Source organism: Protopterus annectens, chromosome 9.part0 (genome assembly GCF_019279795.1).
Source record: "Protopterus annectens isolate FY-2018-M chromosome 9.part0, PAN1.0, whole genome shotgun sequence".
Taxonomy (NCBI): Eukaryota; Metazoa; Chordata; order Ceratodontiformes; family Protopteridae; genus Protopterus; species Protopterus annectens.
In genome coordinates this window covers 130,267,807-130,295,409 of record NC_056743.1, presented here as the reverse complement: position 1 = coordinate 130,295,409, position 27,603 = coordinate 130,267,807, and positions in this window count along the sequence as shown.

Genomic DNA, 27,603 nt, shown 5'->3' with positions numbered 1-27,603 from the left:
GTAACTGATTGTCTAGAGCCATTGGTAAGGTGTCTACACTCCATCTTTTTTTAAATTCATTAGTACAGGCACAAATGCTTGACCTTTGTAGTCTTTTCAAAATGCAGTATCCTGCTGTACGTCATAGCTTCACTTCAGTATCACTTTCAGAGCCCTTAGTATGACAGTAGATATTGTTCAGGAAAATGGGTAGAAGGGGGTACGATGGGGGTTGGTTAGATTCTTTCTGAAGAAGCTCCGCTTTGCACCTGGACTTGTTGATTGCTTTTAAGCATTCTAGGTATGCTGGTACTGTGAATGCTGTGATGTAGTGTAGGTACACTGGTACTGTGAATGCTGTGGTGTAGTGTAGGTGCACTGGTATTGTGAATGCTGTGGTGTACTGTAGGTACACTGGTACTGTGAATGCTGTGGTGTAGTGTAGGTACACTGGAACTGTGAATGCTGTGGTGTAGTGTAGGTACACTGGAACTGCGAATGCTGTGGTGTAGTGTAGGTACACTGGTACTGCAAATTTTGTAGTGTAGGTACACTGGTATTGTGAATGCTGTGGTGTAGTGTAGGTACACTGGTACTGTAAATGCTGTGCTGTAGGTACACTGGTATTGTGAATGTTGTAGTGTAGGTATTGTAAATGTTGTGGTATAGTGTAGGTACAGTAGTAGTGTGAATGTTGTGGTGTAGCGTAGGTTCATAGGTTCATACTAGGCTATCTGCCCTAGGGTATTTATAAGCCTAGCCAGAGTGTGTTTGGCTTTCGCCACCCATTTTAAATTAATTTTGCTATGCCCTTTTTCGAGGTTAGTATACTGTGCCTCTGTCTAACAGTGACACAGAAGTGATACCCGGGGTAAACCTATGATCTCCCATCCACTCATTAAGATTCCTCTTGAAGAGAGTCAATGAGGGACTCTGCCTAACCTGGACTGGGATTTTATTCCAGAGTGAAGGGAGCCTCTGGGTTATGAATCTGTCCTCCACATGTCCTATTTATTTCAGTGCTGAGGTTCAAGTCTCTTGAGCGTGAGTTTGATGGGATTTGATTTTCTGAGGCAGCATGTCCATTAATTTGTGTTGGACATGGCTTTATACGCCAGGCACAGATCGCCTCTGAGCAGGCAGTATGCCACTGAGTAGAGCTGGAGTTTCTTTAACCGGGCAGCATATGGCATCTGTTTGAGCCTTTGATCCTCTTGGTGAGGTACTTTTGGGGTCTTTCCAGTTGCTGCAGGTGTCTGGTAAGGTACATCCCAAAAGGGCATTGTACTTAATTATGGGCCTGATGAGGGATGAGTAAAGAGGCACAATGACCTCCCCTGATCTAGATGTGAATCCCTTCATGATTAGTGGCTATATAAATGTTTTTCTAACCACTTTGGCCACGTGGTTGTCAAATGAGAGATTGCTATCAACTTGGGTCCCCAGGTCCCTAATTACTTCTTCTGTACTTAATGGATTACCACCTATGTGGTAATTTGTGTGCACTTTGTTTTTGCCAAAGGGGATGACTATATACTTTTTGGGGGTTAGCTTGAGGCCATGGCTCTGGCACCAGTTGTCTGTTTCTATGAGGTCCTTTTGGAGGATGCTTGTGTTGGCTGAAGAGTCGATTATGGCGCCTAGTTTGCAGTTATCTATGAACTTGGTCAGCCACAGTCCTTCCGTGTTGGCCTGTACCTCAGAGAAATATATACCGAACAAGAGAGGTCCCAGGACTGAGCCTTGTGAGATGCCACTTGTAACTGGTTTGGAGTCTGACATGGCTCCAGCAATTCTAACCATGTGGGTTCTGTCCTTGAGCCAGTTTGCAACCCACCTAGTGACATAGGGGTTTATATTTAACCTGGTGAGCTTATCTATAATGCCCGAGTGGGGTATTGTATCGAAGGATTTTGCAAGGTCAAGGTAGGCTGTGTGGACCACCTTCCCCCTCATCAATGGCCTTGGTGACTGTTTCAAAGAAATTAACCAGGTTTAAGAGGCAGGATCTGCCCTTAACAAAGCTGAATTGGGTAGGATCCAGTATCTGTAGGTCCCCAATATCTTTATTTATGAGGTCCATGATGATCCTTTCCATAGCTTTGCAGACCAAGCTAGTCAAGCTTATGGGGCGATAGTTTCCAGGATCCGTTGAGGCACCACCTTTGTGGAGAGGGACCACAGTTGCTGTATGCTACTCTTTGGGTACATATCCTGTAGTAAGGCTGAGATTGAACAGTAGTTTTATGTTTGGGTTTAGCTCTTCTTGGAGTTCATGTAGATTTGCCTCGACACCGTCTGGTCCCATTGATGCTGTGTTTTTTGCTTTGGAGATGCTCTTACCTGAGCATCTGAGATGTCAGGGGGGCAGCACTCTGCTGGGATAGATATTTGCCCTTTTGGTGGGGAGGGGGGGAGTTTGTGCTGAACCTGTCAGCTAGGATGTTGGCAATGTCTGTGGGTTCGATGTTTTTTTTTTTGTCATTTTGGACTAATTCTGGGCATATCTGGGAATTCCCACCCGGGTTCCTAACTTAACTAAAGAAAGCTTTGTGATTATCCTTAGTGTCCTATGCTATTTTTCCTCGAAGCTGGCCTTAGATGATTTTATGAGTGCCTATAGTTTTTTGCTAATACTAATCAGAGATGCCTTCCCTTTTTGGGATTTTGCTCTATCATGTAGTAGCTTCCTCCTTCTATTGTATAGTTTTTTTATGGCTGGGCTACACCAGACAGGAAGTCTGCCTTTGGAGGATTGGGTCTTGGTTTTATTTGGGATTGCATGATCCATGCATTCCTGAAGGTGTTCATAGAATGCGTTATAAAGGATTCTGTGGTCTGGGCCATATTTTCCACAGGCTCGGGGGCTTTGAAGGATTCCACCTCGGTTTTGAGGAGTGTGAAATTTGCTTTAGCGAGGTTTTTCACTATGGTTTTCTGGGAAGGGGGTGGGGGGTTGGGATGTGAATATCCAGTGAGATTAGTTTATGGTCTGATCTTACCAGTGAGGTACACTGATACTGTGAATGTTGTGGTGTAGTGTAGGTATAATAGTGTTGTGAATGTTGTGGGGTAGCTTAGGTACACTGGTATTGAGAATGTTGTGGTGTAGTGTAGGTACACGGGTATTGTGAATGTTGTGTAGGTACACTGGCACTGTGAAAGCTGTGGTGTAGTGTAGATACACTGGTAGTGTGAATGCTGTACTGTAGGTACACTGGAACTGCAAATGCTGTGGTGTAGTGTAGGTACACTGGTACTGTGAATTTTGTAGTGTAGGTACACTGGTATTGCGAATGCTGTGGTGTAGTGTAGGTACATTGGTACTGTAAATGCTGTGGTGTAGGTACAGTGGTATTGTGAATGTTGTAGTGTAGGTATTGTGAATGTTGTGGTATAGTGTAGGTACAGTAGTATTGTGAATGTTGTGGTGTAGCATAGGTACACTGATACTGTGAATGTTGTGGTGTAGTGTAGGTACACTGGTACTGTGAATGTTGTGGTGTAGTGTAGGTACACTGGTACTGTGAATGTTGTGGTGTAGTGTAGGTACACTGGTATTGTGAATGCTGTGGTGTAGTTTTGGACCATTGGTACTGTAAATGCTGTGGTGTACTGTAGGTACAGTGGTATTGTGAATGGTGTAGTGTAGGTACACTGGTACTGTGAATTTTGTGGTGTAGTGTAGGTACACTGGTATTGCGAATGCTGTGGTGTAGTGTCGGACCATTGGTACTGTAAATGCTGTGGTGTAGTGTAGGTACAGTGGTATTGTGAATGGTGTAGTGTAGGTACAGTGGTATTGTGAATGTTGTGGTATAGTGTAGGCACAGTAGTATTGTGAATATTGTGGTGTAGTGTAGGTACACTGGTACTGTGAATGTTGTAGTGTAGGTACACTGGTACCATGAATGTTGTGGTGTAGTGTAGGTACACTGGTATTGCGAATGCTGTGGTGTAGTTTCGGACCATTGGTACTGTAAATGCTGTGGTGTACTGTAGGTACAGTGGTATTGTGAATGGTGTAGTGTAGGTACACTGGTACTGTGAATTTTGTGGTGTAGTGTAGGTACACTGGTATTGTGAATGCTGTGGTGTAGTGTCGGACCATTGGTACTGTAAATGCTGTGGTGTAGTGTAGGTACAGTGGTATTGTGAATGGTGTAGTGTAGGTACACTGGTACTGTGAATTTTGTGGTGTAGTGTAGGTACACTGGTATTGCGAATGCTGTGGTGTAGTGTCGGACCATTGGTACTGTAAATGCTGTGATGTAGTGTAGGCACAGTAGTATTGTGAATGTTGTGGTGTAGCATAGGTACACTGGTACTGTGAATGTTGTGGTGTAGTGTAGGTACAGTTGTGTGAATGTTGTGGTTTAGTTTAAGTACAGTGTTGTGAATGTTGTGGTGTAGTGTAGGTATAATAGTATTGTGAATGTTGTGGTGTAGCATAGGTACACTGGTATTGTGAATGTTGTGGTGTAGCGTAGGTACACTGGTATTGTGAATGTTGTGTAGTTACAGTGGCACTGTGAATATTGTGGTGTAGTGTAGGTACACTGTTACTGTGAATGTTGTGGTGTAGTGTAGGTACAGTTGTGTGAATGTTGTGATTAGTGTAAGTACAGTGTTGTGAATGTTGGACTACATTAAGTAAGAGGTCCTTAGAGAGAAGTATGTTACGTGGGTGAGCTGACAATTGAGTCATGAACACAAAAGAGATAATTCTTAATGGAAGTATACTAATGTTGCTAATGAAATGAATAACTACACTATAGGGTCAAATATAGACCCTTGCCATACTCCTGAAGCTAGTGGTAAGGGTTCAGAAGGAGGACATGTGGAAGTTAAAGATTACTTAAGTGATGATGCCGTGTAGAGACTGCTGCAGCTATTGATGATTTTGTCAATGATCACTGACATTCTATGAGAGACCAAACAAAATTTCTGCATATATTTACTGGCTATGTTGGTTAACATTGACTATCTTGTGACTTCTGTTTAAATTACTTCCTCAGGGAGTTTGGCTTCTTCTGTAGGTCTGCAAACTGTTTATCTTTTCAGGAATAAAATGTTTTACATTTTTGATGCACCACTGATATTTCCTTCCAACTAACTGAAAATTGACAAAAAATAGTTGAATAAATTCTTAACTACTGAATGTTGAGGAGGATGTCCTTGTGAATTTACTCACTCATTGAAACCAATTTTGGAATCATCAGTGGGTTTATTTCCCATGAACAATAGTCATAAAAAGGAAATGACATAAAATAATCAAACATTTAGACACAAAACTGAAAGCTCAAATAATTATTTTCTTATAATGCACTGACTACATTTCTGGAACTGCACCATTTATGTGGTTTCTTCACATCTCTGCTTTAAATGAGACACATCCATACAGTCAGTTACACACCACTCTTTTCCACGTGGTATGTAAATGCCACCTGTAGAAAAAACCTATATCTGTAGTAACACTACACATTTCATTGTCTCTAATATGTCTATTTGGTTCATTATAAAACTATAGCCTCTGTTTTTGTAATACTTTCACCACAGACACTTGTACTTCTTGTTTGAAGATGACTGAGGTGATGTCCATGTGAGCCTGTGTAATTCTGGATTGTCTAGAGCCATTGGTAAGGTGTCTACACTCCATCTTTTTTTAAATTCATCAGTACAGGCACAAATGTTTGACCTTTGCAGTCTTTTCAAAATGCTGTATCTTGCTTTATGTCAAAGCTTCACTTCAGTATCATTTTCAGAGCCCTTAGTATGCCAGTAGATATTGTTCAGGAAAATGGGTAGAAGTGGGTATGATGGGGGTTGGTTAGATTCTTTCTGAAGAAGCTCCTCTTTGCACCTGGACTTGTTGATTGCTGTTAAGCATCCTAGGTATGCTGGTACTGTGAATGCTGTGGTGTAGTGTAGGTACACTGGTACTGTGAATGCTGTGGTGTAGTGTAGGTACACTGGTACTGTGAATGCTGTGGTGTAGTGTAGGTACACTGGTACTGTGAATGCTGTAGTGTAGGTACACTGGTACTGTGAATGCTGTGGTGTAGTGTAGGTACACTGGAACTGCAAATGCTGTGGTGTAGTGTAGGTACACTGGAACTGCAAATGCTGTGGTGTAGTGTAGGTACACTGGTACTGTGAATTTTGTAGTGTAGGTACACTGGTATTGCAAATGCTGTGGTGTAGTGTAGGTACATTGGTACTGTAAATGCTGTGGTGTAGGTACAGTGGTATTGTGAATGTTGTAGTGTAGGTATTGTGAATGTTGTGGTATAGTGTAGGTACAGTAGTATTGTGAATGTTGTGGTGTAGCGTAGGTACACTGATAGTGTGAATGTTGTGGTGTAGTGTAGGTATAATAGTATTTTGAATGTTGTGGTGTAGTGTAGGTACACGGGTATTGTGAATGTTTTGTACTTACACTGGCACTGTGAATATTGTGGTGTAGTGTAGGTACACTGGTACTGTGAATGTTGTGGTGTAGTGTAGGTACAGTTGTGTGAATGTTGTGATTTAGTTTAAGTACAGTGTTGTGAATGTTGTGGTGTAGTGTAGGTATAATAGTATTGTGAATGTTGTGGTGTAGCATAAGTACAGTGGTATTGTTAATGTTGTGGTGTAGCGTAGGTACACTGGCATTATGAATATTGTGGTGTAGTGTAGGTACACTGGTACTGTGAATGCTGTGGTGTAGTGTCAGACCATTGGTACTGTAAATGCTGTGGTGTACTGTAGGTACAGTGGTATTGTGAATGGTGTAGTGTAGGTACACTGGTACTGTGAATTTTGTGGTGTAGTGTAGGTACACTGGTATTGCGAATGCTGTGGTGTAGTGTTGGACCATTGGTACTGTAAATGCTGTGGTGTAGTGTAGGTACAGTGGTATTGTGAATGGTGTTGTGTTGCGCAGTGGTATTATGAATATTGTGGTATGGTGCAGGTACAGTAGTATTGTGAATGTTGTGGTGTAGCATAGGTACACTGGTACTGTGAATGTTGTGGTGTAATATACTTCTCTCTAAGGACCTCTTACTTAATGTAGTCCATCTTTCAGAATGACATAAATCAGTATATGTAACAATCCAGTTCTACAAAAAGGAAGTGCACTGTTTGATGCACGTCAACAGCTAACAGCTCAAACATCCCACCCCAACTCATCCATCTCTGACATCTGCTTAGAAGAAAGCAAACCTTACTGCAGTGGTGGTGCTGCGGTAGCATTGTCACCTCACAGTAAGACGTTGTCCTGTTCAATTCTCAGCTAGAACGTCTTCTGTGTGGAGACATGCGTGAATGGGCGTAGCTTCGTTGAAGGTTGTGCGTCAGGGCTGGCAACTCGGCACGTAAAAATCCACTACCAAACATAATTTTTTCCCTTTTTCCTCACAGTCATTTTCAGAGCTGTATTAAATGCAGCTGCTTAATGGAATATGTAAACAGCATTCAGATAAGTTAATATATTTTATTGCCCTGACTATTCTAAAACAGTTTAGTCATTTTGCATTAACATATAACAATGCAGTGGCTGGAAATGTTCCAATGTTGCCCAGACCCCTTACCTTTATAAGAAATATCACTATAGTAATGTCAGACATATAGGAGTTTAATAATGAATTAAAATACCCCCAGACAACTTTAACCTCTCATCTTGATAAATTCACATTTTTGTTGCTCATCATCAAGTCAGAATTACTGAAACCATGTCTGCTTTAATGCGTGTGTGGATAACCCAGGAGACTGGATTGCAGAGCGATTAAAAAAACAGGTTATTAATTAAGGAATAGCAGATCCCCAGCAAAATAATGGCTTAAAAATAAATAGAGTGTAAGGGTCTTAATATCACTGACTGATATTATCTTATGTTGCCAGAAGAGTGGAGATTAGCACTGAAGGACTTAATTTTTCCATCAACCCCAACATCAACGTCGACATGTACAAAAGATAAAATGTATAATTATTAAAACTGTTATATCAAGATAAACTGTTGCACTTAAGGTCTGCTGGTACAACCTACTCATATAAATCAATAGTAGAAACATCTAGATAATGAGACTTTCTCTGAAAATGTAAACAGAAAATAATGTTTGCATTAAGTAGAACATTAAAATCCAAAACATTAAGTCCAATTATTTTTTTCTGCAAGAATAAATTTGCACCAAACAGTCTAAAGTTTATATTTATCATTCACTAGATGCTACAATTCAACAGTTATGAAATCAGCAAGTGCTTTCGGATTCTGTAGATTAATAAATCAATAGTGCAAAACAACCTCACGATGCAGAAGTTTAGTAATTTGTTACTGATTCCTATGCCTTTGGATTACAGTAAATACACTGTCTTTTGTATAACAGGAAGTGATGACATCATGAAAACACATATACGTAATACCATGTGACTGTGATCTATATTCAATCTGAGCGTGTCTCTTAGGATGCGTTTGTATAGTTTTATACCACATAGACTCTTTCCTGAAATGGATCCAGTGGTTAAAAGAACAACTATCAGTCATATAGCTTGATCAATGTGTGCAGAGAGGCTAAACCATGGCTTCACTGACCATATTTTATTTTGCATTTGTTAATTTTGATTATTAGACGGGGCATGAGAACCCCTTTTTAGCAGAGGCCCAGGGAGAAAAGCTCTACCTGACAAGTAACAATAAAAAAAATACAAAAAAGAAGAAAAGCTCTCTCTCTTTCTACTTCATTTTGCTGCTTGTGCTTAGGAGTTCAACTACATTTAGTTTGCCATATTTATTACTGCTTGTTGGTAGCCTCACTAAATTGATGACAGTATTCTACTGAATCGCTGCTTTATTTGTGCTGTCTGTTACTGTTGTGATTTGTGAGCTACTGTTTCAAAGCAATCTACTGATTAACTATATTTCATTGCTATCTACTGCAATTCATTACTGTTTAACTGCATTTCATTCCTGTTTTAACTGTTTCTTTTTCATACTGCGAGTTTTATTCTTTTGACTATAAGCGATTAATCTGTGCTTCGTTGTGAGTTTTTCCTTACTGAGTTCTTAACCTTAAAATTGAGTAGCATAGTCTAGATACAGGTCTGCGGCATCCAGAGCTTCAGCTGCCTGGTTTATAACCCTTTTTGAGGTGTTCCCGCTATAAGTCTTCCCTTTGTAGCACTTGCGTTATCATCTAGTAGTGCTACTCGTACACCTTCCTCCCTTTACCCTCTTAGCTCTTTCAGTTTCTGACAAATATGGATGGACAAATTTCTACATTTTCTCCTGCCAGTCTGGTCGATATGGGCATCCTGCGACAGTGTACCAACTTGCCTTATGTACATGGACAATCGTCTACTACTACCACCTAGGAACACAATTTGTGAAAGATACAGTTACATCAAGCACTTAGTGTCACTGCTCTCTCCCCCACAAACCAGTATATCTGTCACTTAAAAGCTTGGCAACATGAACACCACACCTTAAACACCATCTACACCTACACAACACACCCCCACATATGCAGAGGTCCTCAACAAAAACATACCCAAACAAAAGAGACCTCTGAGGCATAAACACACACAAACTCCACTGCCCAACACACCACACACACATCGTCCACACACTTGTGTCTCACAGCCACTAAGGCCCAAACATATACCCAACATATTAGTCATAGGAGACTCCATTGTGAAATGCACAGATGTGCCCCTCACTAGGCTGGATAAGGAGAAAGTCACAGTTATTTGTTTGTCAGGTGCCAGAATCCGCCATATCACCAATGCACTCAAGTCTCTCAACAGGTACTGTTATGACTCTGTTGTAGTCCACATTGGAGTGAATTACTTGAGACGTACCTCCCTGGACTATATGAAGAGAGACATGATTAAGCTCACTGACTATGTGTCCCAGAAAGTATGCCCCTAGCTTTAAGAAGCATTCTACCATCACCCAGAATGATGCTGAATACAAACAGAAAATGATTGACTAACAACTGACTTAGTTTCTGGAGTCATTCAAAGGGGATCCAGTATCTGACAGCCTGGGATGACATGATTGACAAGCCATGATGCTTTGCAGAGATGGCCTGCATCTGTCTCCCTTGGGCTTCAGGCTCCTGGGAAAGGCCCTTGCCTCCCCCATAGTGCCTTTTTTAGGCAATGCCATGAGGTCAAACTACCAACATGAAAATTTTATCAAAACGTAAATTAATGGTCATGCTGTTAAATGCTAGAAGTCTAAACATGAAACTACACTCATTGCAAGCATTCTTAACCCTGGAAGAAGCTGACATTTGTGCATTCACAGAAAACTGGTTCAAAGCTGCAGAGAGCACCCTAGGTTACTCATCCTATCAAATCGTGGGCAGCAAAACAAAAGGATGTGGAGTTGCAATATATATAAAAGACATGCACACCTCTAGGCTGGTCAAACAGTATGATGCACAGGAAATACTTCAGGTGCAGTTAATAATTGACAAGACCCCTATTCAAATCATAGCTGGCTACAGGCCTCCAACTCTGACTCAAGATGCCCACTCCACCTACTTGGACCTCCTTGAATCTATGAAGATTCAACCCATTACTCTGATCCTGGGCGATTTTAACTATCCAACCGTATTCTGGAAGAAATATTCATGCCAAAACACAAATGCCCAGAGATTCCTTGATTTTGTTAATTCAAATACCTTGGACCATTTGGTTAACACCCCCACAACAGGTGAAATATCTTGGACTTGGTATTAGCCAACATGAGTAACCACTGCAACATCCCTACAGTGTCATCATCCCTGGTAAGATCCGACCACAAAGCAGTAACTTTCGAAGTCACCATCTCCTCTCCACCCCCCCCCCCCACCCCAGCTAGGGTTAAACAAAAAAAAACTTCTCCAAAACTGATTACAACCTCCTGAAGGAAGGTATAAACAGCCTCACAGCCCTCTCCCCCTCCACTAAAACTGGCACATATGATGAAACTTACACCAAAGTACTATATGAGCATTTATATAGCTGCATGGAATCAGGAATACCAGACAGGACAAAATCCTCCTCCTCAAGGAAGAGTAAATCTGTCTGGTGGACATCTGCAATAAATAAACTCTATAATAAAAGGAAAAAAATGCTGTCCAGGACCAAGAAAGAGCAGGTGTCTAATTGGAAGCAATCTCTCCTTAGCCCAAACAAGCAAATAAGAGCACTAGTGAAATCCTCCAAAGCAAACTTTGAGTCCAAACCGGCCACATCTACTAAAGACAATCATAAAGCTTTCTTCACATATATCTGCACTCTCAAGGGAAGCACCCAAATCTGCTCAGAACTGGTCATCAAGGACACCACATACACAAACCCTGTAGATATAGCCAACCTGCTGGCAGACAGGTTCAGTGAAAACTTCATTCCTCTGCCCCCCCGATCAGTGAAACAGGACACCCCCAGTACCTGCCCCTGTCCCCTTATCTCTAGGGGGCAAGTCATCACTGCCCTCTCAAAGGCAAAAAGGACAGCCTCCATGGGACCCAATAACATCCCAGGCTGCATCCTATGTGAACTCAGGCAGGAGCTTGCAGCACCATTAGGCACCCTATTCAACCGAAGTCTGAGTAGGGCTATGTGTTCCATGTGGTGTGGTGCAAGTGTTGACTTTCTCCTCTTGACCAGCTATTCTGGTCTTGGCTGGAAGGTGCGTGGCTTCCAATTTAGATATATAAGTGCATCTCTTGCAAGTCTGAGTGTTGGAAGGTAAGAAGAGAGGGTTGTTGGTGTACATGAGGCATTTGCTACATTGCCTCAGGATGCCCAAGTTCACCAGTTAATAGGAGAAAGCACAGGGAACTGATCTGTAGACATGCCTGGAGGGTTGGGCATTAATAATAAGTACTAGAATTGTTTCCTTGTAGAATGTTTAGTGCTGGTATCACTTCTGTGTGCTACAATAATGGCTACAATAAGTCTGGTAAGTGCTAGACTGATAAGCTAGTAAAAGTGCAAGAGAGGAGAGAACTAGCAGATCTAAGGGAAAACTTGAAGAGCACAATTTGCACCTCTCAGAAGCTTACAAACAGTCCTGGATATAGCAAATCTGTATCTGGACTAGACTAGTTACAGGATATGTGGGAAACAAGAATAAAACATGGTCTTTTAAACCAGAAAGTTGAAAGATATGGAAAATCTGCCCAAATAGCCAATAAACTACAAATTCTGGGCCAGAAACCACTCCTCTTGTGGTACATAGGCTAACTAGTGGTTACCACTCCCACTGATAAGGTAGAAGGCTTCCCTCCAACACAGAAAGGCTTGGGTTCTCAGAAACTTAAATACAGTCCTGGATACAGCAAATCTGTATCTGGATTAGACTAGTTACAGGAAAGGCAGGAAAAGTGCAAATGTGGGCTTTTAGACCAGAAAGTTGAAAAAGATGGAAAAACTTCCCAAACAGCCAATAAACTACAATTTCTGGGCCAGAAACAACTCCTCTTCTGGTAGATAGGCTACATAGTGCTTACCACTCCAACTGATAAGCTAGAAGGCTTCCCTCCAACACAGAAAGGCTTGGGGGGGGGGGGTCAGAAGTTTACAAACAGACCTAGATTCAGCAAATCTGTATCCGGACTAAACTAGTTACAAGAAAGGCAGGAAACAAACTTAGAATTTTTTTTGAGAAGAGCAGCCAAAACAGCAGAAAATTCAAGCGCAGTGCAAGCTAGCACACTTGAGTGTGTTGCAATATTAAAGCAAATGCAGTTTAAATAAATGCAATTTTTCAAACTATTCTGAACTGATTCAATTATTGTTTTATTCAACTCTGAACAGTAAGCGCCAAAAATATACTTACCAACTGAGAGGCACACTCAGTCAGAACACTGGAGATTCAAGCAAAGTTTTTTTTTTTTTTTTTTGTTAAAAACAACAAAGGCAAGGGTCTTCTCCAAAAAGTTCTATAAAACACAAATAAAAGTTAGCACTTTCGTACACAATCAGTATGTGAACTTCATCAGACAAATCCCATGGCAACTACTTTTAGAGCAGAGGGAACTTTTCTGGCAACTCATACTTAATGTCTTTGTTTATCCAGGACTTAATGATCAATGCTTCCTTAAATGTTTGCTGAAATTCAAGTCCTTGGAAAGGTAATTAGTTTAACAAATTTAGGTAAGTATATATTGTTGTATTTTATAGGTAGATTTTTATGTCCGTAAGATACCTGTGTTTTTGAAATGTGCTTTTTCTAGGTTGTTATAAATTATATTGGTATTGGCTATTTAAGTATTAATTGGAGTTGATGATGTCATGGAAAGGCCTTTTGTTATATATTGAACCATTTGGAGTTTTTCTTTGTCTGATGAAGCTCACCTAATGATTGTGTATGAAAGTGCTAACTTTTATTGTGTTTTATAAAACTTTCTAGAGAAGTCCTTTGCCTTTGCTGTTTTTATTTATTTGTTTTGTGGCTTTTGTTGTTTACTTTTTTCTTTTTGTTAGCAAAGTGTAAAGGGAGAAAGGAGAAACAGAAGATAATTCAAGGTTAAGGACCTAAGTGGGTTGGCCTTCTCAAATGTTCTCTCTGTATAAAGTAGAAAGAGCTAATGACATTAGACTGGGATAGAGCTGAACAGATGGGACTGGTAGGAGTATCTGAAATCAAAATATGATCTCGGTGTACTCGGTTGAGAGAGCAAATGAAATGGACCCAGGAGGAGTGTTCTAACACAAATTTACAAGCAGGGTGGCCAATTCCAAAGCCATCAGGATTAATATTACAACAAGAACAGGGAGTGAGGGTGGGAAACAAACTGCAGAGAGACAGAGAGACCACAATATTCAGTGAAATAAATAAATGGAAAAATAAAATGCAGTACAAGCTTTAACACTGCAAGTTTGTACTTATCTCAGCTTGTAATACAGCTGATGTAGGTATATAGCAATGAGCCAGACAGCTAGATATTCAGCAAAAATAAATTCACATATAAGTGACTAACACACAGAGAAACCCTCTAGGCTAAGAGTGGAACACCGAATATCAATGATGTGAAAACTATAACGTCCACTTACTGCAGAAAGACAGACAATATTCAGTGAAACAAACAGAAAAATAAAAATGCAGTACTATCTTTAATACAATATTCAATGAAACAAATAAATAAACAGAAAAATAAAAACACAATGCTCTCTCTAACACAATAATCAGTGAAACAAATAAACAGAAAAATAAACAGCAGTACTATGTTTAACACTACAAGTTTGTACTTATCTCAGCTTGTAAAACATTTGATGTAGATATAGAGCAGACAGCCAAACAGTCAGATATTCAGCAAAAATAAATTCACAGGTAAGTGCCTAACACAGAGAAACCCTCTAGGCTAAAAGTTCAACACCAAACATCAATGAAATGAAAACAATAACCCCAACTTACTGCAGAGAGGAAGAGAGACCACAATATTCAGTGAAACAAATAAACAGAAAAAAAACCCAGAACTACCTTTAGGACAATATTCATGGAAACAAATAAAAAGAAACATAAAATGCAGTACTATCTTTAGCACAATACCAATGAAAGAAATAAATAAACAGAAAAAATGCAGTAGTATCTTTTAACACTGCAAGTTTGTACTTATCACAGCTTGTATTGCTGTTGATGTAGGTATATAGCAGCCAGCCAAATAGGTAGATATTCAGCAGAAATAAATTCATATACAACTGACTAACACTTCTAAGCACAGAGAAACCCTATAGGCTAAGAGTGGAACACCGAATACCAATGAAGTGAAAACAATAACCCCCACTTATTGCAGAGAGACAGAGAGACAATAATATTTAGTGAAATAAATAAACAGAAAAATAACAATGCAGTACTATCTTTAACACAATATTCAACGAAGCAAATAAATAAACAGAAAAATAAAATGCAGTACTATCTTTAACACTGCAAGTTTATACTTACCTCAGCTTGTAAGACAGTTGATGTAGGTATATAGAAGACAGCCAAACAGTTTGATATTTAGCAGAAATAAATTCAAAGATAAATGACTAACACTGATAAGCACAGAAAAAATCCTATAGGCTAAGGGTTCTACACTGAATATCATAGAAGTGAAAACCATAACCCCTACTTACTGCAGAGAGACAGAGAGACCACAATATTCAGAGAAACAAATAACCAGAAAAATAAAATGCAGTACTATCTTTAATACAATATTCAATGAAACAAATAAACAGCAACATATCTTTTACACTGCAAGTTTGTACATATATCAGCTTGTAATACAGTTGATGTAGGTATATAGCAGCCAGCCAAACAGTTAGATATTCAGATGAAAACAAAATCACAGATAACAGACTAACACTGATAAGCACAGACAAACCCTCTTGGCTTAGAACTGAGCACCAAATATTAGTGAAGTGAATAAAAAATAACCTTCCCTTACTGCAAAGAGACAGAAAGACCACAATATTCAGTGAAACAAATAAACAGAAAAATAAAATGCAGTACTATCTTTAACACTGCAAGTTTGTACTTAGTTTGTAATAGAGTTTATGTACATATATTGCAGACAGCCAAACAGCCAGATATTCAGCAGAAATAAATTCACAGATAAGGGACTAACACTTATAAGCACAGAAAAATCGTCAAGGCTAAGACTCCAATAATGAATATGAATGAAGTGACAACAATAAACCCCACTTATTGCAAAGAGACAGAGAGACCACAATATTCAGTGAAACAAATAAAGAGAAAAATAAAATTCAGTACTATCTTTATCGCACTATTCAATGAAGCAAATAAAGAAACAGAAAAATAAAATGCAGTACTATCTTTAACACAATACTCAATAAAACAAATAACTAAACAGAAAAATAAAATGCAGTACTATCTTTAGCACAATATTCAATGAAACAAATAAATATATAAAAAAATAAAGTGCAGTATTATCTTTAACACTGCAAGTTTGTACTTATCTCAGTTTGCAATACACTTGATGTACATATATAGCAGCCAGCCAAACAACCAGATATTTGGAAGAAATAAATTCACAGGTATGTGCCTAACACATAAACACAGAGAAACCCTCTAGGCTAAAAGTTGAACACTGAATGTCAATGAAGTTAAAACAAAACCCCCCACTTACTGCAGAGAGAAAGAGAGACCACAATAGTCAGTGAAACAAATAAACAGAAAAAAACAGAACTATCTTTAGGACAATATTCAAGGAAACAAATAAACAGAAAAAATTGCAGAACTATCTTTAACACTCCAAGTTCTACCTACCTTAGCTTGTAATACAGTTGATGTAGGTAAATAGCAGCCAGCCAAACAGCTACATATTCAGCAAAAATAACTTCACAGAAAAATGACTAACACTTATAAACAAAAGGAAACCCTCTAGGCTAAGTTCAACACCGAATATCAATGAAGTGAAAACAATAACCTCAAGTTTCTGCAGCGAGACAGAGAGGCCACAATATTCAGTGAAACAAATAAAAAGAAAAACAAAATGCAGTGTTATCTTTAACACAATATTCAACGAGGCAAATAAACAGAAAATTAAAATGCAGTACTATCTTTAATGCTGGAAGTATGTACTTACCTCAGTTGTAATATAGTTGATGTAGGTATATGGCTGCCAGCCAATAAGCTAAATATTCAGCAGAAATAAACTCAGAAATAAGTGAATAACACTTACAAGCACAGAAAAATCCTCTAGGCTAAGAGGTCAGAAATGCAATACCATCTTTAACACAATATTCAATGAAGCAAATAAACAGAAAAATAAAATGCAGTACTATCTTTAACACTACAAGTTTGTACTTATCTTCGCAATTAATACAGTTGATGTAGATAAATAGCAGCCAGCCAAACAGCTACATATTCAGCAGAAATAAATTCACAGATAAGTGACTAACACTTCTGAGCACAGAGAAATCCTCTAGGCAAAGAGTGGAACACTGAATATCAGTGAAGTGAAAATAATAACCCCCACTTACTGCAGAGAGACAGAGAGACAACAATATTCAGTGAAATAAATAAACAGAAAAATAAAAATGCAGTACTATCTTTAATACTGCAAGTATGTATTTATCTCAGCTTGTAATACAATTGAGGTAGGTATTTAGCTGCCAGCAGAAATAAACTCACAGATAAGTGACTAACACTTACAAGCACAGAGAAATCCTCTAGGCTAAGAGTTCAGCACCAAATATCAATGAAGTGAAAACAATAACCCCCACATACTGCAGAAAGACAGACAACAATACTCAGTGAAACAAATAAACATAAAAATAAAATACAGTGCTATCTTTAACACAATATTTAATGAAACAAATAAACAGAAAAAATACAGTATTATCTTTAACACAATATTCAATAAAGCAAATAAATAAATAGAAAAATAAAATGCAGTACTATCTTTAACACTGCAAATTTGTACTTATCTCAGCTTGTAATACAGTTGATATAGGTGTATAGGAGCCAGTCAAACAGTTTGATATTCAGCAGAAATAAATTCACAGATAAGTGACTAACACTGACAAGCACAGAAACACCCTCTAGGCTAAGAGTTCAACAGTGAATATCATAGAAGTGAAAACCATAACCCCTACTTACTGCAGAGAGACAGAAAGACCACAATATGCAGGTAAAAAAATAACCAGAAAAATAAAATTCAGTACTATCTTTAATGCAATATTCAATGAAGCAAATAAATAGCAAAATAAAATGCAGTACTATCTTTTACACTGCATGTTTGTACTTATCTCAGTTTGTAAAACAGCTGATGTAGGTATATAGCATCCAGTCAAATGGTTAGCAATTAATACAGTTGATGTAGATAAATAGCAGCCAGCCAAACAGCTCAGATTAAAAAAATTCACAGGTAAGTGACTAACACTGATAAGCACAGACAAACCCTCTAGGCTTAGAACTCAACACCGAATATCAGTGAAGTGAAAAGAATAACCTTCCCTTTACTGCAGAAAGACCACAATATTCAATGAAACAAATAAGCAGAAAAATAAAATGTAGTACTATCTTTAACACAATATTCAATGTAGCAAATAAACAGAAAAATAAAATGTAGTACTATCTTCAACACCTCTAGTTTGTACTTATCTCAGGTTTTAATACAGTTGATGTAGGTATATATCAGCCAGCCAAACAGCCAGATATTCAGCATAAACAAATTCATAGATAAGTGACTAACACTTATGAGCACAGAGAAACCCCCTAGGCTAAGAGTTCAACACTGAATGTCAATGAAGTGAAAACAATAACCCCCACTTACTGCAAAGGGACAGAGAGATGACAACATTCAGTGAAACAAATAAACAGAAATATAAAATGCAGTACTATCTTTAGCACAATACTGAATGAAACAAATTGAAAAATAAAATACAGTACTATCTTTAACACTGCAAGTTTGTACTTAGCTTGTAATACAGTTGATGTACATATATTGCATCCAGCCAAACAGTCACTTATCTGTGAATTTATTTCTGCTAAACATCTGGCTAACACTTATAAACACAGAGAACCCATCTAGGCTAAGACTTCTACACTGAATATCAATGAAGTGAAAACAGTAACCCTCACTTACTGCAGAGACACCACAGTATTCAGTGAAACAAATAAATGAACAGAAAAAATACAGCACTATCTTTAACACACTATTCAATGAAGCAACTAAATAAACAGTAAAATAAAATGCAGTACTATCTTTAACACAATAGTCAATGAAACAAACAGAAAAATAAAATGCAGTGCTAGCTTTAACACAATATTCAAAGAAGCAAAAAAAAGAAAAAATGCAGTACTGTTTGCAAGTTTGCTCTTATCTCAGCTTGTAATACAGCTGATGTAGGTATATAGCAGCTAGCAGTTAGATAGCAGAAATAAATTCACAGATAAGTGACTAACACTGATAAGCAGAGAGAGACCCTCTAGGCTAAGAGTCAAACACTGAATATCATAGAAGTGAAAAGAATAACCTTCATGTACTGCAGAGAAACAGAGAGACCACAATATTCAGTGAAACAAAAAAACAGAAAAATAAAATGCAGTACTATCTTTAACACAATATCCAATGAAACAAATAAATAAATTGAAAAATAAAATGCAGTACTATCTTTAACACCTCAAGTTTGTACTTATCTCAGCTTATAATACAGGCAATGTAGGTATATAACAGCCAGCCAAAAAGTCAGATATTCAGCATTAAAAAATTCAAAGATAAGTGACTGACACTGATAAGCATAGATAAACTGTCCAGGCTAAGACTTCAGCACTGAATATCAATGAAGTTAAAACAAAACCCCCCACTTACTGCAGAGAGACCACAATATTCATTGAAACAAATAAATGAACACAAAAAATACAGTACTATCATTAATACACTATTCAATGAAGCAACTAAACAAAAAAATAAAATGCAGTACTATCCTTAACACTGCAAGTTTGTACTTATCTCAGCTTGAAATACAGCTGATGTAGATAAATAGCAGCCAGCCAAACAGCTAGATATTCAGCAGAAATAAATTCACAGATAAGTGACTAACACTTTTAAGCACAGAAAAACCCTCTAGGCTAAGAGTGGAACACAGACTATCAATGAGGTGAAAACAGTAACCCCCACTTACTGCAGAGAGATAATAATATTCAGTGAAATAAATAAACAGAAAAATAAAAATGCAGTACTATCTTTAACACAATATTCAATGAGGCAAATAAACAGAAAATTAAATTGCAGTACTATCTTTAATACTGCAAGTATGTACTTACCTCAGCTTGTAATATAGTTGATGTAGGTATATAGCTGCCAGCCAATAAGCTAAATATTCAGCAGAAATAAACTCAGAATTAAGTGAATAACACTGCAAACACAGATAAACCCTCTAGGCTAAGAGTTCAACACCAAATATCAATGAAGTGAAAACAATAACCCCACTTACTGAAAAGAGACCGAGACAAAAATACTTAGTGAAACAAATGAATTAACATAAAAATAAAATTCAGAACTATCTTTAACACAATATTTAATGACACAAATAAACAGAAAAATAAAATCCAGTAATATCTTTAACACTGCAAGTTTGTACTCATAATACAGTTGATGTAGGTATATAGAAGCCAGCCAAACAGTTTGATATTCAGCAGAAATAAATTCACAGATAAGTGACTGATAAGCACAGAAAAAGCCTATAGGCTAAGAGTTAAACACTGAATATCATAGAAGTGAAAACCATATCCCCTACTTATTGAAGAGAGACAGAGAGACCACAATATTCAATGAAACAAATAACCAGAAAATAAAATGCAGTACTATCTTTAATACAATATTCAATGAAGCAAATAGCAAAATAAAATGCAGTACTATCTTTTACACTGCAAGTTTGTACTTATCTCAGCTTGTAATACAGTTGATATAGGTATATAGCAGCCAACCAAACAGTTAGAAATTCAGATGAAAAAAATCACAGATGAGTGACTAACACTGATAAGCACAGACAAACCCTCTAGGCTTAGAACTCAACAGCAAATATCAGTGAAGTGAAAAGAACAACCTTCACTTACTGCAGAGAGACAGAGAAACCACAATATTAAATGAAACATATAAACAGAAAAATAAAGTGCAGTACTATCTTTAACACAATATTCAATGTAGCAAATAGAAAAATAATATGCAGTACTATCTTTTACACAATATTCAACGAAACAAATAAACAGAAAAATAAAATGTAGTACTACCTTTAACACCTCAGGTTTGCACTTATGTCAGCTTGTAATACAGTTGATATAGGTATATAACAGCCAAACAGCCAGATATTCAGCATAAATAAATTCATAGATAAGTGACTAACACTTATGAGCACAGAGAAACCCTCTAGGCTAAGAGTTCAACACCTAATATCAATGAAGTGAAAACAATAACCCCCACTTACTGCAAAGAGAGAGAGACCACAATATTCAGTGAAACAAATAAAAAAACAGAAAAATGCAGTGCTATCTTTAGCACAATAGTCAATGAAATAAATAAATAGAAAAATAAAATGCAGTACTATCTTTAACACTGCAAGTTTGTACTTATCTTGTAATAGAGTTGATGTACGTATATTTCAGCCAGCTAAACAGCCAGATATTCAGCAGAAATAAATTCACAGATAAGTGACCAACACTTATAAGCACAGATAAACCCTCTAGGCTAACACTTCTACACTGAATATCAGTGAAGTGAAAACAATAACCCCCACTTATACAGAGAGACCACAATATTCAGTGAATCAAATAAATGAACAGAAAAAATACAGTGCTATCTTTAACACACTGTTCAATGAAGCAACCAAATAAACTGAAAAATAAAATGCAGTACTTTCTTTAACAATACAAGTTTGTACTTATCTCAGCTTGCAATACAGTTGATGTAGGTAGTTAGCAGCCAACCAAACAGCCAGAATTTCAGCAGAAATAAATTTACAGATAAATGACTAACAGAGAAATCCTCTATGCTAGGGGTTCAACACCAAATATCAATGAAGTGAAAATAATAACCCCCACTTACTGCAGAGAGACAGACCACAATATACAGTGAAACAAATAAACTGAAAAATGAAATGCAGTCCCATCCTTAACACAATATTCAATGAAACAAATAAACGGAAAATAAAATTAAGTACTATTTTTAACTCTGCAAGTTTGTACTTATCTCAGCTTGCAATACAGTTAATGAAGGTATATAGCAGCCACCAAAACAGTCATATATTCAGCAGAAATAAATTCACAAATAAGTGACTAACAAGTATAAGCACAGAGAAACCCTCTAGGCTAAGAGTTCAACATAGAATATCAGTGAAGTGAAAACAATAACCCACACTTAATGCAGACCGATAGAGAAACCACAATATTCAAGGAAACATATAAATCAACATAAAAATAAAATGCAGTACTATCTTTAAAACTGAAAGTTTGTACTTATCTCTGCTTGTAATACAGTTGATGTAGGTATCTTGCAGCCATCCAAACAGCTAGATATTCAGCAGAAATAAATTCCCAGATAAGTGACTAACACTTATAAGCACAGAGAAGACCTCTAGGCTAAGAGTTCAACACCGAATATCAGTGAAGTGAAAAGAATAACCCCCACTGACTGCTGAGAGACAGGGAGACCACAATATTCAGTGAAACAAATAAATAAACAAACAGAAAAATAAACTGCAGTATTATATTTAGCACAATATTCAATGAAACAAAGAAGCAGAAAAATAAAATGCAGTACTATCTTTAAAACTGAAAGTTTGTACTTATCTCTGCTTGTAAGACAGTTGATGTAGCTATATAGTAATGAGCCAAACAGCCTGATATTCAGCAGAAATCATTGTTGCAACATGGGCTAAATTCTTAGCTAGGCTTGTAAGAGCCTCAGGGCCAATAGCCTCTTAACTTCCTATGATCCTATAAGTATTTTACATGGCAAATAGCAGTGGTAATACATAGTAGGAATAGACAGACTATATAAATGAACAAAACATAACAAACAAGTCCTTACATGTGCAATTCATGTCTTTATACATGTGCAAAAAAAATCTGCATTTGCATTGCTGCTTTTCATGTTACATAATATACCTAGTGACTAACACAATGTGCCAGCATAAGGATTCTAGAGTAACTCACTAGTTTTCTGTGATGGATAATATGTCAGCCCTTTCATGCTAATTGCTTTAAATAATGTACAACATGAACCATTCGTTGGTGATTAGAGCTATGAAGTGTAAACGCTCTAGCCTTCTCATTAACTGCTGAAAATCATGAGGCCTGGCTGATTGATGTGGTTTTCTTCTGTTATTTCATTAACTTAAAAGCAAAGTTTTGATATGGGAATTAACTAAATGAGGTTTGGTAACAAACCAATTTGTCCATGGGCATCTGCAGGTGGGGGTCAGATAGAAATAGAAATGGGAATTAAGAGGGTAGGGGAAGAAAGTTAATGGGGGAGTGTTAAATGGGAATGTAGGAAGATTGGGAGAAAATGAGGTAAGGGTAGGAAGGGGCTTAATGGGTTTTATGCAAGTTCATTACTTTATGATGTTAAATATTTCTGAAAGCTTCATTGATGCTTAATATTCTGAAACAGATTTATTTCGAAGAGAAGGTATGTCTCTAGTAGATATGTATAATGGTAGTCAGGCAGGTTATTGGGTTTGTTTGATATTCCTTCATATGGGCTGCTAGCATAGGCAGGGCTTGATGGAACATTGCAGGTATGCAGGTGTTTGGGGGGATATGTGAGAAAATAGCTGTTCCATTGGCTAGGCTGAAGTTAGAGAGATTAATAAAGGTATTATTTTAGGACTCTTAGCAGATGTAGTCCAGAGTTTGTTTCTTTACCGGATGTGAAAGTAACACATTGAGAGAAAAGCTTTACGGGGGAAATCCAAGGACAAGTAGTGGATTAAGGATGTTGTTGAGCTTTTGGCAGATGGATTGTGTTGTTCATGGGAATTTACATTTGTTTACAAATGTGGCAGGAGTTATTGGGTTGGGGGCATACTTTATGGGGGGAGGGATTGGTTTGTGGCTTGTTGGCCAGCAGGAGAGTAGGATGATTGGAGGAGGGATGTTACATTTTAGAGTTAGTTTCATTTTATCTGGCATCATAGGTTTAGCAGGAGAAGTTGTAGGGAACAGGGTGGTTAATATGGTATGTGTTGCTGGACTGCTAGGTACAGTGTGTCAGGCTGGGTAGAAAGATTAGATGCTTGCTGCAGGAGTCTGCGGCCGCTTTGATAAGAAAAGTATATAGTAGGGTTTGCTAGCTTTGTTAAATTTGTGTTGCAGCTGCCCAGGGAAAGGAGTTTGCTCAGAAGGATTGTTGAGTTACTTGATTCAAGCTTGAGAACAAGGTGAGGCAGTTCATTTGGTCGAGGAGGATTTAGTTGTGATTAGTATAGTTGCACAGGTGACAGAGTTACGTGAATTTGCTAAATCTTGGATGGTTGTTCATATGCTTAAAGGGTTGGGGTAGGCTTGATAGGGTGAAGATAGGCAGCCAGTGGCTATTGAAAAGATGGGTTTTATTATGAGGATTAATGCAGTAAATGGCGGGTCATTGGACTGCAGTCTGTGTGACATTTGCTTTATGGATGTCTTGAAGTCATTAAGAGGGTGGCTTGTCAGCAAATGCTTTCTTACTTTATAATGGATAGTTGGTATGATGGCAGGATTACTATTAAATCGATCTGTTAGAAAAGGAAGTCTCGTTTTTGTCATTATTATATCCATTGAGTGAAAAAAGGGGGCTGGAGTTAGGCATGCAATTCTTCTTGCTTTGTTTTGGGTAACATTTGGCTTCTTGAGTTCTGGTGGTACATCAGGTACCTGGGAATAACTACAAAGGTGCTGTTGGTAGTTAGGGATAAGTAACGATTTGTTTAATTTACAGAGGTTTTACAAGGGTATGGATATTACTTTGGCATGATAGAGGGATAATCGTTTTAATTTCAGCCACTTAGGCAATTGGCTGTTTTGGAGATTTATATGCTAGGGATCCAATTTGGTATAGAGAAGAGAGAATACACCAACTGATGATTGGCTTCACCCCTTTTTAATGTATTGTTTGATTTGTTTGGAAGGTTTTCTTGGAAGTTTTAGTAGGAAGGAGGGGAAACAGCTTGGTCAGGCTGGTGGCCGGCGAAGGCGGGGGGGGGGGTTGTTGCTCTTCTGTTCCCCCTCTGGTGTGGGATGTTCATTTCAATGAGTTGGAAAATGAAAGTGAGTGGCTGAACTCTGCTTGATAAGTAAAAGTAAATGAGCAGAGGTAATGACACTCCTTATATGGTTGGATATTTAATTCAATAAGTGGGAAATGAAAATGAGTGATGGGACACCGCTTGATAAGTGAAATAAGTAAGTAGCAGTAAAGATATTGCTTATTTGTCAGGGTGAGTGAGGTCATACTGCCCTAGTTAACAGTTATATGGATGTTTTGCTGTGATTAACAACAGTTATATGGATATTTATGCTGTGATTAGTAAATATTGGTCAATAAAGTTATGTTTATGCAAGTTTAATAAAAGACATCAAACGTCATTCAGTGCAATGTGTTTATTGAAGGGGACCAAGACAATTTAAACTGAAATAACATTTGGAATTTAGTTGTGACCCTGTAAATGGCAATGATCTGTCATGCACTTTGAGCTGATGTTGAGCTCCTAGGCTGATTTTTGCATGTTGTTTCACAAAACTCCCTTTGGCCATCTATTAAGTCTTCATTCTTTTTTCTATGTGATTCCATATGTGACAGTAATATTTGCAGAGATGAAAAGCAGAATTAAATTAAATGTTTCCTGCTTCATATATAGAGTCTCCATTGAAAAGAACCTGTCAGATTCCTTAGTTGTAAGTCATATCTGAGCTCAAATATTTTTTTCATTCATTTTATTAGTAATGTTATCAGCAGTAGATTGGTCATTTGATTTGTTGAGAACAAAGATTCTCAAGCTAAGTGAAGATGTTCAAAAAATTATTCAATCACACAAATCAGATTACATTTTTAGATGCAGAATATAAAAAGAAAAACAGTAACATTGCAAGGGTGGGGCAAAGGGGGCAGCCACCCCAGGCACAAAGGTTTCAGGGATATGACCAAGTCTTCAGGGTGTGGGGGTACTATTTCAGGACTGGTACAAAGTGATCGATAGGTGACCCTACTATAGCTCTGCAGGAAGATATTTCAGGAAGTCCAGACATACCAAGCTACAAGTTATCAGGTTAGTATATACTGAGTAGTAAAGCACTTGCATTGTTACATGTTACAACAACATTTTTAAGGCATCGAGGCAGAGAACAGGTACTTATAACAACAAGTTAAACCCAAACGGTCACACTCACAAAAATACAGGTAACATTACTCAAATCAGCACAATGCAAATATCTGTTCAACACCATTCCACTTATTATGTGGCATTGGTAGTGAACAAAGTTTATTTGGTATAAAATAAGACAAAGAGCGAGGTTTCAAAATTATGCAACTTCAAGTAATAGTACTAGAGAGTCAGTGCAATGTGCCATTCTACTTCATTTAGCAGTAGGAGAAGTCCATAATGTGTGTGCAGCAGAGTCAGATAAATAACAATATATTTATTTCAGACTAACAAATTATTCTGAGCTAATGACAAATACCCAGTTTGAACATTGAAAATTCAGAAAGTCAATTCATAGATATTTGGCATCTAAGATTAAAAATGCAGGTCATTTTCTACTTTCACAGATAATAAAACTAAGACTTGAATAATAAAATAAAACCATCTTTCAGTAAAACTGAAAAGAAAATAAAAGCTCTCAGGGAAGCAGACCTAATACTTTGACTTGTTACATTATGAGAAACTTCTAGACCTCTTAGATGTACAACAAAATGCAATAGAACAATAGCATGAGCAGTAAACAGTGTATATTCCTCAATGCAGCAAACCAGCAAAGACATTTGGTAAACATTTGAAATATTGGCAACTGCTAGAGCAAGTCCTGAAACATGAAGACGGAATGGGTAAAAAGATGAATTTACAAGTATTAAGTCTAGATAGCCTCTTTTCGTAATATTCCCTTTTGTCCGAGGTAAAGTGACCTTGGAGTTTGTATATATATGTTCATAGTATGTGGGGGGCTTGACATCCACATCAGCGGTGCCAATTGGCTTGCCCCCCTTTAAAAAAAAAAAGTTTAAAGAAAGAGAAGAGTGATTTTCAAGATCAACTCTACTGCCATTTTGGCCTTTTTATTTTCAGCTTGTCGTCACTCAGCTTTTTTGGGTGCTGACATTTCAATAGGGAGCCAAGACATTCCCGTGGCAGGAAAGATATAAGGATCATAAAAAGATCAATATGTACAAACTGTAGAGGAATGTTTATACACAAGGACATATGTCTGGTCAAAGGCAAACATCGTGGATTATATGAAAATTTGTACCACATGATAGACTGATCTACCGTAAAAAGAAAAATTCTCCAGAAAGTCATCAAGTTGCAGTAATAGTGATAAGAAGTACAAAGTAAATCAGACCGAAAATGAGGGAGCTTCTACAAGAACTAATCATATAACAATCCAGAGTAAAAGGTGGCACACGGCCAGAAATGACAGTCAACATGTAAAACATTCATGTCTCAGTACTTATAGACTCAAGTTAAGCAATGAGCATTCATAAGGAAAATGCTTTGCATAATTTAAAGCAATGCCATTTCAAAGGACCATACATTTTTGCACAAAATCAACCTTTACAGTAGCAAAAAGTTGCAAACAATCAAGGAAATATTTAATAAAATCATTTCATCTAATAGTAATAACATAACTGAAACATATGTAGTCAAGCTAGAGGGGGGAGCATTATAAAGTTATGCCCCCTGAGGGCTTTTGCATTGTACATTTCCAGGGTATTTCAGACAAACTAATGCTCACTCTTTTAGGCTTAATTATTGATAGCAATCTGACTGAAATTCTCTTTAACTGAATTTACCCTTTCCCTAGAAATGGTGTAACACCAGAGGCAGGTTATTAAAGTTGAGTTGTAGGGGGGAATCCCCCAAAACACTGGATCACAGGGTCATGCTAAACTCTGGGACATGCCATCTATGTAGCGGTCAAACTCCATCTTTGTCCTTAGCATTTAA